Here is a 13369-nt window from a genome sequence, read left to right as displayed (position 1 = left end):
ATGCCATTGACCAAAAGCTCATCTCCAGAGTTTACCAGATGCTAGTACAAGTACTTGAATGTCATTAACTGATTAAAATAAACCTCTTTATTTCATAAAGTACCTAATCTCAGGCATTTTATTATAGTGACATAAAACAGACTAATATATGTGCATTTGCAGTAGAAAGTGACCTTGACTTAATTTAAAAAAATGCAAGGAAATCCATTATATTGAATTATATATTTGAAAAAATAGATATATGCAGTATAATTATGAAGATAATTGAAAAATGTATAGATTATATCTATGTCTATATCTATTGTATTTACAATAAACTCATTCTAAAGATAAAAATTAGATACATTAAAAATAAAAAGGAGAAAGATATACCATGCAAAAAACCTATCAAAAGAAAACTGGAACAGCTATGATAATTTCAAAGTAGATTTTCAAGTTAGGAAGATTATCAGGAATAAAGATGGGTACAACATGGTGATAAAGAAGCAATTCTCCAAGAGACATGAATATTGTAACTGAATCTTTGATTAACCATAGTCCTTTATAATATGTGAAGTAAAAATTGTGATATATCCTGAAGGAGAAAAGTAGACAAATCTCCAATTATAATTGTAGGCTTAAACATTCCTCTTTTGGGAATTAATAAGACAATTAGAAAATCAGTAAGAATATTCATGACCGGGGCCAGCACTGTGGCGCACTAGGTTAATCCTGTACCTGCAGCACCGGCATCCCACATGGGCGCCGTTTCTTGTCCTGGTTGCTCCTCTTCCAGTCCAGCTCTCTGCTGTGGCCTATGGTAGCAGTGGAGGATGGCCCAGGTCCTTGGGCCCTGCGCCCGCATGGGAGACCAGGAGAGGCAACTGGCTCCTGGCTTGGGATTGGCACAGCTCCGGCTATTGCAGCCATTTGGAGAGTGAACCAACAGAAGGAAGACCTTTCTCTCTGTCTTTCTCTCTCTCTCTCTGTCTGTAACTCTGCCTGTCAAATAAATAAATAAATAATCTAAAAAAAAAAAAGAATATTCATGACCTGAACAATACATTCAACTAACTCGGTGTAACTGATGTATATTTTTAAAGATTTATTTATTCATTTGAAAGGCAGAGATACAGAGATAAGTAAAGATGGTGAGGAGGGAGATAGAGAGAAAGAGAACTTAATGGCTGCGGCTGGGCCAAGCTGAAGCGACTAGCCAGGAGCTTCTAGGTCTCCCATGTGGGTACAGGGGCCCAAGTACATGGGCCATCTTCTGCTTTCCCAGGTGCATTAGCAGGGAGCTGGATTCTAAGTGGAGCAACCAGGACTCAAACTAGTACCCATAAGAGATGCCAATGGCCGCTGCGGCTGGCGCGCTGCAGCTGGCGCACTGCGGCCTGCGTACCACGCTGATCCAAAGCCAGGAGCCAGGTGCTTCTCCCGGTCTCCCATGCGGGTGCAGGGCCTAAGGACCTGGGCCATCCTCCACTGCACTCCCGGGCCACAGCAGAGAGCTGGACAGGAAGAGGAGCGACTGGGACAGAATCCGGTGCCCTGACCAGGACTAGAACCTGGGGTGCCGGCGCCGCAGGTGGAGGATTAGCCTATTGAGCCGCAGCGCCGGCCTTGAAATTTTTTTAAAAGTACTTCTAAACAATATAGGGATTAAAAGTAACTTCAGGGAAAATTTAAAAAATTTTGAAATAAATGAAATTACAAATATCAAAATTTGTGGGATGCCACTAAGTAGTGCTTAAAGGGAAATTTTTACATTAAATGCATTAAAAAGCAAAAATGCCTAAATCAATAGTCTAAATTTCCAAATTCAGAAACTAGAAAGAAGAGTACATTAAAATTAAAGAAAACAGAAAAAGAAAATAATAAATACTAGAGCAGAAATTAATGAGCTGTCCCCTTCCCCAATATCAGAAACAAGTCAAGGATTCTACTCTTAAACTTCCATTCAAGTTTTTCACAAAGGTAGAGCCAGAGCAATTTAGGTAAGGAAATGAAACAAAATACATTTTGATTGGACAGGAAGAAATATAAACTATATATATTTACAGAGTAACATGATCTTGCATAAAGAAAATCACACAGAATCCAGTTTAAAAAAATAACTGTTAGAACTCAAAAAAAAAAAGTTCGCCAAAGTGACAGGTTACAAGAATCAATTGTATTTCAATTCACTAACAGTGAAAAATCCTAAAATAAAAATAAGAAAACAATTGCATTTGTAATAGCATCATGGAAAATAAAATATTTAGAAATAAATTTAACAACTGAGGATAAAACATTGTTGAAAGAGATTAGAGGGGCCGGCACTGTGGCAGAACAAGCCTGCAGTGCCGGTTCGAGTCCCAGCTGCTAGTCTTCTGAGCAGAGAAGATGGCCTAACTCCTTGAGCCCCTGCACCCATATGGGAGACTCAGAAGAAGCTCCTGGCTCCTGGCTTCAGATCAGCTCAGCTCTGGCCATTGTGGTCATTTGGGAGTGAACCAGCGGAATGGAAGACCTCTCTCTCTCTCCCTCTGGCTCTACTTTTCTCTGTAACTGCCTTTCAAATAAAATAAAATAACTCTTAAAAAAAAAAGATATTATAGAAATTTAAATAAATGGAAAGGCATACCTAGTTCATGGACTGGAAGACTTAAGATTGTTAATATAGTAATATTCCCCAACCAATCTACAGATTCAATGCAATCCATATCAAATGTACTGTTTGGACTTTATAGATATTCATGGACTCACCCTGAAATTCATATGGAAACTCAAGGGACTTGGAATAGCCAAAAAGTTCCAGAAAAGGACCAACAAAATTAGAGAACTCAGATTTCCCCATTTCAAAATCTAACATAAAACTGTAGTAAATTTGTACAAAAATAGAGAGTTTTCAACAGAGATGACAAGATAGTTCAATGATGAAAGAATAGTCTTGCCAACAAATAGCACTGGGAAAGCTGGACAACCGTCTACAAAGAATGAAGGTAAGCCTCTTCCGCATACTATATACAAAAATTAAGATAAAACAAATCATTTACCTAAATTTAATGGCCAAAACAATAAAACTGTTAATGAAAATCTGAGAGTACATCTCCATATGACAGCATGTTAGACAAAATCTTCTTAGATCTGACACTAAAAACACAATGATAAACTGTAGTTTATTAAAATATATTTTGTTCATGAAAGGACACTAAAAAGAAATTGACAAAGCAACCCACAGAAGGGAATAATTGAAAACCATGTATCTGATAATGATCTGTACCTAGAATCTCTAAAGAACTCTTACAACTCAGTAATAAAAAGATGGAGTGGGCATTTGGCACAGTGGTGATGATGCCTCTTAGGATGCCTGTGTCTTACATCAGAGTGCCTGGGTTCAAGTCTGCTTCCAATCCTGGTTTCCTACTGTTGCATACCTTGGGAAACATCTTGTGCTTCCTAAAAGTGTATATAGCACATAGGAAAGGAAAACTGTAAAATGAAGATAATGTTTACCTGGACATGGGGGAGGAAATGTTCTCAGGAGATGACACACAGGACATTGTAATATTTTATTTCTTAAAGCAGGTAGCAGGGATACAAGTATTTGTGTGTTACATTCTTCTTAGTATTTAAAGTCTGAAATAATTAAGAATGAATACAGCTTAATTAAATCAATCTAGCTAGTCTATAAAGTTTTTAAAAACGCCCTAAAGCTTGATTATTTCTCACACACTCATTACAACCACATATCCAGCAGCCAGATACAGAAACATCATATGAGCAGCACCCCAGCACCTTAGCCCCTCACGAGGGGCACTGTACTGACTTCCAACACCACCAAAACGATACGTTTTTGATAAGGAGCACCACCATCGTGGCAGAATGGGACAGGAACTTTCTACTTTTCATTTTACACCTTCCTGTATTTTTCTTTATAACTCTGTAAGGACAAACCTCAGCTCTCTTATTTGCAGCTTCTTGATATGACTTCTCCCTGAGTTCTGCTTCCCATTGCCTAGGCCACACTCCAACACTGGTCACCACAAGTAATTGTACTCCTGGAAAATTGTGAGAGTACCTTCATTCCAGTGTTTCAACACTACCTACGCCTACTCCATCACTACTTCTGTCTCCCAGGCCCTCTAATCCCTACTTATGTCCAGTTCATGGATGCCTCTCCTGCACACACACACACACAAACACACACACACACCGGGAGCCAGGAGGGGGAGAGAAAGAGAGAGACATAATGATGTGGTTTCTGTATCCCTGGTGATAGACAAAAATGACAGCTATTCTGATAAAAGCATGCCTGTTAGCAATCCAGGAAGGCTTCTGGAGTAAATGCCAACCCCAGGAGTGTGTACATCATTCCCCTCTCCAAAATCCACAGAACCCCATCAAAGCAAAGTGATAGGTTATGCCTAAAGAAACCTCCTCGTACCTGACCTCACCAGTATTACTGTTCTAAGTCCAATCACTTCGTATAAAATCATCATATCACATGCTGAGAGGTAAAGCACTTCTTGTCTTGCTAATTCTTCCTCTTTCCATGAGACCTCTTTCTTCCTGTGCCTTCTTCATTCTGCTTGGAAATGCGTGCTGGTCCCTCTGCGTGAAATGGCTTCCCAGAAGTCTTCACTTTTTTTTGTATTTATTTATTTACTTGAGAGGCAGAGTTACAAAGAGAGGTTTTCCATCCGCTGGTTCACTCCCCAGATGACTGCTAAAGTTGGGCTGATCCAAAGCCAGGAGTCAGGAGCTTCTTCCCGGTCTCCCAGTGGGTGCAAAAGCCCAAGCCCTGGGCCATCCTCCACTACCTGGGACTCAACTGGTACCCGTATGGGATGCTGGTACTGCAGGCAGATAGATGCCCAACCTACTATGCCACAGTGCCAGACCCAGTCCTCACTTCTCCACATTTTCTTGTTTTCTTGGAAATGGCTTGTCTGGGTTCCCTACACCTACTCTCCAGACAGCTGATCCTTATCTGCTGGGAACACCTGTCCTAGTATGAGAAATATCATTTCCTCTGCTTGGCAGCAGATTACACACATGAAAATACAGAGAAAGCTGCTAAAAGTCACATATTCATTCCATGGGTTACTAGGTTAACAAGCAATGGTGGCGGAACAAAAGATACTGCAAATGCAATAAATGCAGTCGGGGAGAGAAGAGGTTCAATGTAGCATATATTGTAAGTGACACAAGTCTGGAAGCTAGTCCAAGTTTAATGAAGAAGATAAAATAATTGCTTAGCTTTGATAATTGGCATCCTTTAAAACACACATACAAATAAAAACATTTCTTAAACTTCCCATTAAGAAGCATTTATCATTACAGTATTATTTCAACAGACTTTGTGTACATAAACAAAAATTGGCATTAGAAAGTCCTAGCTGAAGACTACTTTTAGAACCATTTTTTCTGTCACTTGTGTTCCTACCAATTGGTGACTGGTTTACAAAGGGGCCTGCCTCTGTTCTGAGCTACATCCTTGAGCTGATGCCCTGAAATGTGAGGGAAGGGTGGATCCCTGATGCATTTTGCAGCTGTCCATGTTTGTATGCCCACCCAGGCTCTAGGAAACATCCGGGTCAAATGGTATCTGACTCCTGGATGCCAATTCGGATGCACTGAACGAAGGAGTGGAAAACAGAACCAGAGACGTAGAGCAGGAATCAGGGTAGCAGTAAGTCTAGTTTCTTAGGGCGCCTCTGTTTGGGGATGGGGAAACCCAGACCCTGCCAGACCACCAGCACTGCAAAGCCCTTCCCTGCAGGCTTCAATCTGGAAGTGCAATTCCACACCTCAACCTAACCCAGGCCTGAACTGCCACCCAGGGCAAGGGTCACAGCTCCCCATTCACACCCACATTCTCTGGTTTGCAATCTTAGCCACAGCCTCGGTGTTGTCATTCAATTCAGAGAAAGCCTTTCAACAAGGCCACGGAGGTCATGGAGATGGCTGGAAGCTCTGGGGAAGGCGGACTCTCCTGCTTCCTGACTTAACATCTGCCACTCAGTTTGAGGCTCCCTTTCTTCCTGGTAGCTTTAAAGAAGAAAAATTATTGAATAGCCCAGGGGTAGGGTAGTGAAAAATCTCATTACTTCGTCTCTTCTGTCTTCTCTCAGGATGCATTTCCTAGTCAATATTCTTGCAACAAATCATTTTTAATTTGAAAGTCACACTCCACCATAAAATGTACACAAATATTAGGAGCCTAGGCAGGGAATTGCTATGCTCAGCATATTGTAAATACAAGAACGGTTTCCCTAATGCAGGAGGAATAAATTATCAATTTATCTTCCCAGGGCTGTCTCATCTGGTTATAAATGATAGCAGAGCTTTAACTAAATTTAAATATTGAAGTTCATTAAACAACTAAGATTTCATCCAAAAACAAAAACAAAACAGTGGAGAGCTGAGCCGTCTGTCATATCTCAGGAAATGTAAATAGGATACAAATTGGCCTAAATTAAACAAAATCATGTTTAAATTCTGCTTCAAAGTTGATTTTAAAAAATAAAGTAATTCTAACAACTTGAATAAACATGGAAATGACCTTCGACTTTTTCTAATTCACTGAAAATATGAATGAAACTGGTTCACCGCTAAAATTCTATGAAGTTGAATTCTGAAAGTAATATTTGTATGTCATTTATGACCAAAATTTGGAATAAAGAGAGGTATCTTTTGGGGTTTTTTCCAATACACGGCCAGTCTGAGAGAGAACCCAGAATAGAGTTCAGATAAGGAAAGATAGGTATCTTACACTTATGAATATCAGTGTGTGTGAGTGGTACAAGTGTATGTGTTCACAAGAGGAGTAGGCGTACATTAATAAGGAAAACACTTTGAGTTTTTGTTTGTGCATAGTTTGAATTTTTAAAACTTAATAATGTGGTGCTGGGTAAACTGCATAAATGTAAAATGACATGTCTACAAATCATCTTAGAGTTTAGGAGCTTGAAGAGCTGTTGGAGACTATGTCCTCATCTTCTAAATTTCCTGATAAACCAACTAGGACCAAGAAGAGGTTGGTGGCTTTCATGTAACCCCAAGTGTTGAACTCAGGCAGCTTCTTCATGGGACAATTTTCTCGTGATCTTCCTTCTTCCCTCCCTTTTTTGGGTTTTCACTTGAAATTTTTAAGAATAAAGCAAAGTGTAAAGGCAAAATCGAGTAGAAAACCCACCACTGCACACTTACTATGATAAGCTATAGTTCCATTGGCTTCAGGTGAACGCCTCATTGACCAAGCATTCTTTCAATTCAGAGAGGTCCACTTTTTAATTTGCTTCAAGCATCTTAAAGAGACACCATGTGTACACAGTCTAGGAGGGTAGGAAGACCCAGGAGGTAGAACCAGAATGACAGTTGAGGATCCCACGTGAGTTGTTGAGTTGTGACCATCACAGGTCTCAGATTTCTAGTCAACAAAATAAAAGGACTGAACCAGGGAATGCCAGGCAGATTATTTACTTTTTCTGGGAGGCTGCAAAAGCACCAGCAAGTATCAGTTACAGCTGGGGAGGAAAAGTGAAGGATCAGAGACAGAAAGCAGTTCTAGGTGTCGAGTGTGAGGGATGAGGGAAGACTATAAACAGGCTGAGAAGTCAAAGAGTTGTGAAATGGATGGAAGAAACAGCCTTGGGAGAGAGAGCAGGAATCCTGATTTTGTGTGGCCCTCGCTGCTTAGCAAAGAGAGTTCATAACAGTGACACTAATTCTCGTGTCCTCCTAAAAGCCTCTGACCAATGCATACTGTAACAAGATCATTGTGGAAAGTCAGAAATATTCACCTTGTCATCTCCATTGTATCAGATCCATTGATATGCACATGATGTATCTTGCCCTGGTCTCTGATAATTTTGTGGATTGGTAATAAAATATTTTCTCTGTGTATTCTTTGTCTTCCACCAATGGATTATAAGCAATATATAAACGAAAGCTATTATTCTACATCAAGGTGCCCAATAAACTGTTTCATAATAGGTACTTAAATATTTATTTATAAATTATTAAATAAGTGATAAAAGCAATACTATTGCAAGATATCATTTAATCACTCATCCATCCAAAATCTCTTTTGAACCTATTACATGTCAGCTATCAGTTTAGATGCAGAGGAATGGAAATACAGCAGAGAAAAAAAAAAGCTTTGTTCTAACATCTAACATCTCCCTCTATGTGGGGCAGTCAAGAAAATTATGTTATTATAATATCCTTGGCCCATGCCACACTAAGAAGTAGTCAAAAGAGAAAACAGACAGCAACCAGCTGATTCTTGGGAAGCCCAGATGGGGTTGTTGAGGAAGGTTTCATAGAGAAGATGATTTGAGTTTTGAAGTTTAATTAGGAGTTTTCCAGAAGGACCAGATGTGGAAATGTGTAATAGAACTCATTGTGCGTGTCTACATCCCAGAATTCTTGGGTTTCAAGAAACTAAGGATAGAGTTAGAAAAGAAGCAAGGACTATTCTGGAACAAGGCTTAGATTCCGTAAGAAGAGTTAGCTTTCAAGTCTCAGAGAAATAACTTCTAGATGTTAGGTTTAACAGACTAGCATATTCCAAAGACATTTTAAGATGAACACGTTTTTAACTTCCCATTGAAATCATTTTTTTAAACTTACATTTATAAAATCAGCATTTCATAAAAGAAAGGATATTTTTAATACCAAAAAACAGAAAAGATATAATCCACAAAAATAGTCCTTTAAGTAAATAAATTTATTTTTGTCAAAATTCTTTAGCTTTGATGCATTAAAACTTCTATCTCAAGCCAGTGGTGTTGCACAGAGGGTTAAGCCACTGCTTGAGATTCTCAGTCCCATATCCTGGCTACTCCACTTCCCTGCTAATGTGTCTGGGTCATAGGATGATGGCTCAAATACCAAAGTCCCTGCCATTCATGTGGGAGAGCTGGTAGAATTCCTTGATCCTGGCTTTGCCCTGGCCTAGCCCCAGCTATTGCAGATATTTGCAGGGAGTAAATTAGTGGCTATAAGATCTTTCTTTCTGTGTCGTTCTTCCTTTCAATAAATAAATAATCTTTTAAAAAAGCTTTCATTGCAAATTGGTGTATATTCCATGATCTTGAATCTGAGAAACTCAAATTTATGTAGCTGATGAAGAACCAATGAAGAATTTCAAGTAAGAGAATTATAGAAAGTTTTGATGTATCTAAATAAAAATAATTCTTACATTCCATCAGAATCCTTAGCCATGTATTCCACATACATTTTTTTCATATTGTATAATTGCCTACTTTATTGTCCTAACATTATGGGGACAAAGATGTTGAAGAGTCATTAAACATTTGGTGACAGTAATACTGGGGACAGCAAACCCAAGGGAGATCAGATATGACTTTGTGTTCTATGTACCCTACTAAATTCTGTCATTAAGGCAGAGTTAGGCAATCCACAAAATCATATGAGACTCCTCAGAAAAAGGCATTCTTAATCCATCCTGCATGTTACTTGAAAATATAAAAATTTAAGATAATTTTTAGATAAATCTGAATCATCATACTCATAGATCAACTTGATTTGTTTATTGTCTTGTTCATTTATTCCCATTAATTCCACAGAAGAGCTCAAGTAGTCATACTTTAAGGGATCTTGTATTTTCATGATTAATGGCAACATATAACCCCAAATCAGAGAAACACTAAGTGATGGATGAAATTCTAAAGCTCTACAAGCTCAGTCCACTTGGAATTCGCATCAAAACATACAGAGGCCTAGCCCAGGCTCATGCTGAAACTGCTAAATTGGGCAGTAAATCTCATGAGAATTCAGCACATGCAATCTGTGGTATTTCCTGCTTTTAATTCATCCACAAATACTTCAAGGATAGATTTTCTTATCATATTTCAGAACATGCTCTTGTGAAATGGGGACACAGATGAGATTTGGTTTGTGTTAATAAGACTGGTTCAAATGTGGCTCAACAGCAGTCATTATATTACTGAAATCAATTGATATATCCCCTACCAAAGGGAAAATGGAAACTTCTTCAAGAATAGAAAGAATCTATTTGGTAACGCAGTGTAAGATATTCTTTAATTCTGACAAAAAGAAAAATGACTTGCAAATCCAAAGTTATAGTGTGGAAATAAAAGACACAAAACAACAGCATTTTCAGTTGGGAGAACTAAGAAAAATTTCCTCAAAGCCATCAAGCTCCTCATAGTCTGTGTGCAATGTTTTATGAATCCTTCCCCTGTTCCTATTTTTCCACTCTCTTCTTGGATAGCTGAAATGTCAAAATTCATTGACCCTGCAATCTATTCCTGGTGCCCTCAGAGTGGCATGTGCACATTTTTCTTAGTCCAGTGGTTTATCCTTTGAAAGGAAGCATCAGTAATCTGGAAGCACGCAAACAGAGGCATGAGAGAGAAAATGAACAACAAAGAACTTCAAAAAATAAATAAATAAAAAAGAAGAACTTAAGCATGCATGTTGTAATGTGCTTGACTAATTGATAAGCCTCGACCCCCATCTTTCTTTTTCATTGCTTTTTTGCAAACTCTATCAGCAAATGGATCTAGTTAATTGACTGTTCTATGTGAACCTTATGCCAACCTCTTGTTGGCAAAAGGTAAGTTGGAGTTGCTCAGGAAAGGTAGGAGCTAATGGACATCCGATGGAAGCAAATTCATGTTTTGTGCAGCGTGAAGCTTAAACAAGTTGGAAGGCCACTTTTAATAAGAATGTAAAATTTAAAAAAAAAACATAATAAGCTACAAATTAAGTACATTTTAAAATGAGAAAAGGAATTACAAGAAATTTTCAGAGCCTTGAAGATTTCTTCTGAGCTCTCTCATCTGAAATGCCTCCGGATTGCATCTTGACCACATTTTCCCATCAAGAATACAAGCAGCAGCTCCCACATCACCGTAGTTCCTCTGAGGGACTCTTTGTCTTAAGAGGAAGTTTGCAAGAATAATGAGGATTTTGTAATTCTTTCTTACTTTTACAAGCCTTTGAATTCAAAAATGGTACAAGCCACTTGCGACTAGGAGATGGACAATGATACTTCTTTAGAATATTATGAGATTGCTACCTGAAAGAAAAACAGACAGTAGGAAAAGTCTCCAAACAGACAAAACCAAGGTAGATATTGGTTTCTCAGTCAGTCTGATAATCATTTTTTGTTGCTTATCCTTCTATGGAGGGCAAATCTTCCTGTTACAGAGATGAGAAAATCAATAGTTCCATGACATCTAGGTAATATGGTTTTAGTATGAGAGTCTAGTGATGATTTTAGTTTTTAAAAAAGTGGAAAATATGCAAATATTTCCTAAGGAAGGACCTCAATGATTCTACAACTGAAATCAGCCATTGTTGAAACCAGTTACAATTTTTTTGTTATTTAATTTATTTGAGAGACACATAGAGAGAGACAGCATATGTGCACCACACAGCTCCCATCTGCTGGTTCACTCCTCAAATGCCTAAAACATCTTGGACTGGGCCCAGCAGAATCCAGGAGCTTGGAAGTCAACCTGGGTATACCATATGTGTGGCGAAAAACCAACTACTTGAGTCATCTCCGTTATCTTCTAGGGTGCCCATTAGCAGAAAGTTGGGATAGGAAGTGAATTTGGGACTCAAACCCAACTGACAATCGCTACACCAAATACTTATCCCCAAAGGTATAATTTTTGATGATTTTCACTAACTTGTAACTGATATATGGTTAATTATCTCCACGTAGTAAATCTCCTCATTTAATTACTTGAGAATACATTCTGCAAAAGACTTATTTCAGAAGCTATGCCGAGCAGTTTAACCACAAGTATTTCTGGAAATATAGAAAATAATTGAAAACAATGGATGGATAAGAATCATTGTAGATTTGAAAAGAGGAGCTTGCATTTTGGAACCATATTTGTTCATTTTTGCATTGCTATACATTTAAAACTTATTTTAATGAATTGAAAGTCCAGATCTTCCAGTGAGAGTCCTTTAGCATCATAGATGTCTTGTGTTTAGATATATATCCTGAGAAACTCCTAATGTTCATAGAAAGAAACCTGCCCACTCCCCACAATACCTACACACACACACACACACACAGGTTGATGGGCTATTAACAAATATGATTCCACACTTGTCTGTAGAGTAACCAGCTGTCCCAGTTTTCCAGGACTGTCCTGATTTAACACTGAAATCCTGCATCCCAGGAAACCCCTCAGACCCAAGCAAACTAGGACAGTTGGTCACCCTATCTCTATGAAAACACGAATGTGTTATAAGTTTTCACTCTTGCTAAATATCAAAAATTCATACTTGAGCTATATTCTTAACCTTAAACTTCCCAAACTTTTAAAAATTTATAACTCTTAGAAACTGTGATCAAAATTTGGTGTGTGTGTGTGTGTGTCTGTGTATGTTTTGTGTGTCTGTGTGTGTATGCACAATTTTCTGTTCAGAGGTTTGCAGTTTTCATCAGATTTTTAATGTGGTTCACCCAGCAAAGTTTAGAGAAACATAGGCTATGGAGGATTGCCTAAAAGATGTGCAGTCCATTTATTTGTCTAAATACCCCTAGTTATTTTTTGCTTCATTGCAGTTTGGATAAGTTAATCAGTTAACTAGAACTACCCAGAGATGTTTGTCTATGTGACAAGGACATTGCTCATTATGGCATAATGTCTGCCTTTTGTAAGAAGTCTTGGAAAGAAATATCTGTCTTGCCTTGCTATCAAAATTCATCTTCTTGTAAGTAACTTTTCTTTTTTCTTACAAATCAGTGACCACATTTCCCTCTTCCTGCTGTCTCCCAGACACCTTAGTAACAAATATCTGACCTTCCATAACATGTATTTAGTGCTTCATGTGGTATACTTTTTGTACACATACATTCCAGTTCAGCTCTGTGTTCCTGCTCTTGTAATCCCTTTGCTTCCAAATTCCCACTGCCTTCTAAACTTATTATTCTATCAGTTAGGAGTTAGATTTGGCTGTGAGAGTGAGAAACTCCCTAAATAGTGCTTACACAAGCAGAGTTTTATTTTGCTTACACAACAGTAGAGGAGACTTTTCTTCCCACAATTGTTGTCTTGTGTCATCAAAGTGACTGTTCTACTATAGCAGCGAATCCTCCTTCCAGGAATGAAAAGAAGAAACACAAATACCAGAAAGCACGTAGCATTTCTGCTCGTGTTCATTGGCCAGAACGTTATCAAATACCAACCCTGCTGGAAGGGGTTCTGGGAAATGTAATATTGTTTTCCTGGGCCCCACTGCCACTGGACAAAGCCAGGGCTCGGTTGACATAAAGAGGAGGAGAATCACAACCTACCATGACTGCACTGTTATCTTCTGGAATATTATGTGATCTTCACTACTGTAAGTCTTGTTAGGAGCATGTGGAGGGGGTCATAGT

This window comes from Lepus europaeus, chromosome 1 (assembly GCF_033115175.1).
Source record: "Lepus europaeus isolate LE1 chromosome 1, mLepTim1.pri, whole genome shotgun sequence".
In the NCBI taxonomy this organism is placed as follows: domain Eukaryota; kingdom Metazoa; phylum Chordata; class Mammalia; order Lagomorpha; family Leporidae; genus Lepus; species Lepus europaeus.
This window is presented reverse-complemented; position numbering follows the sequence as displayed.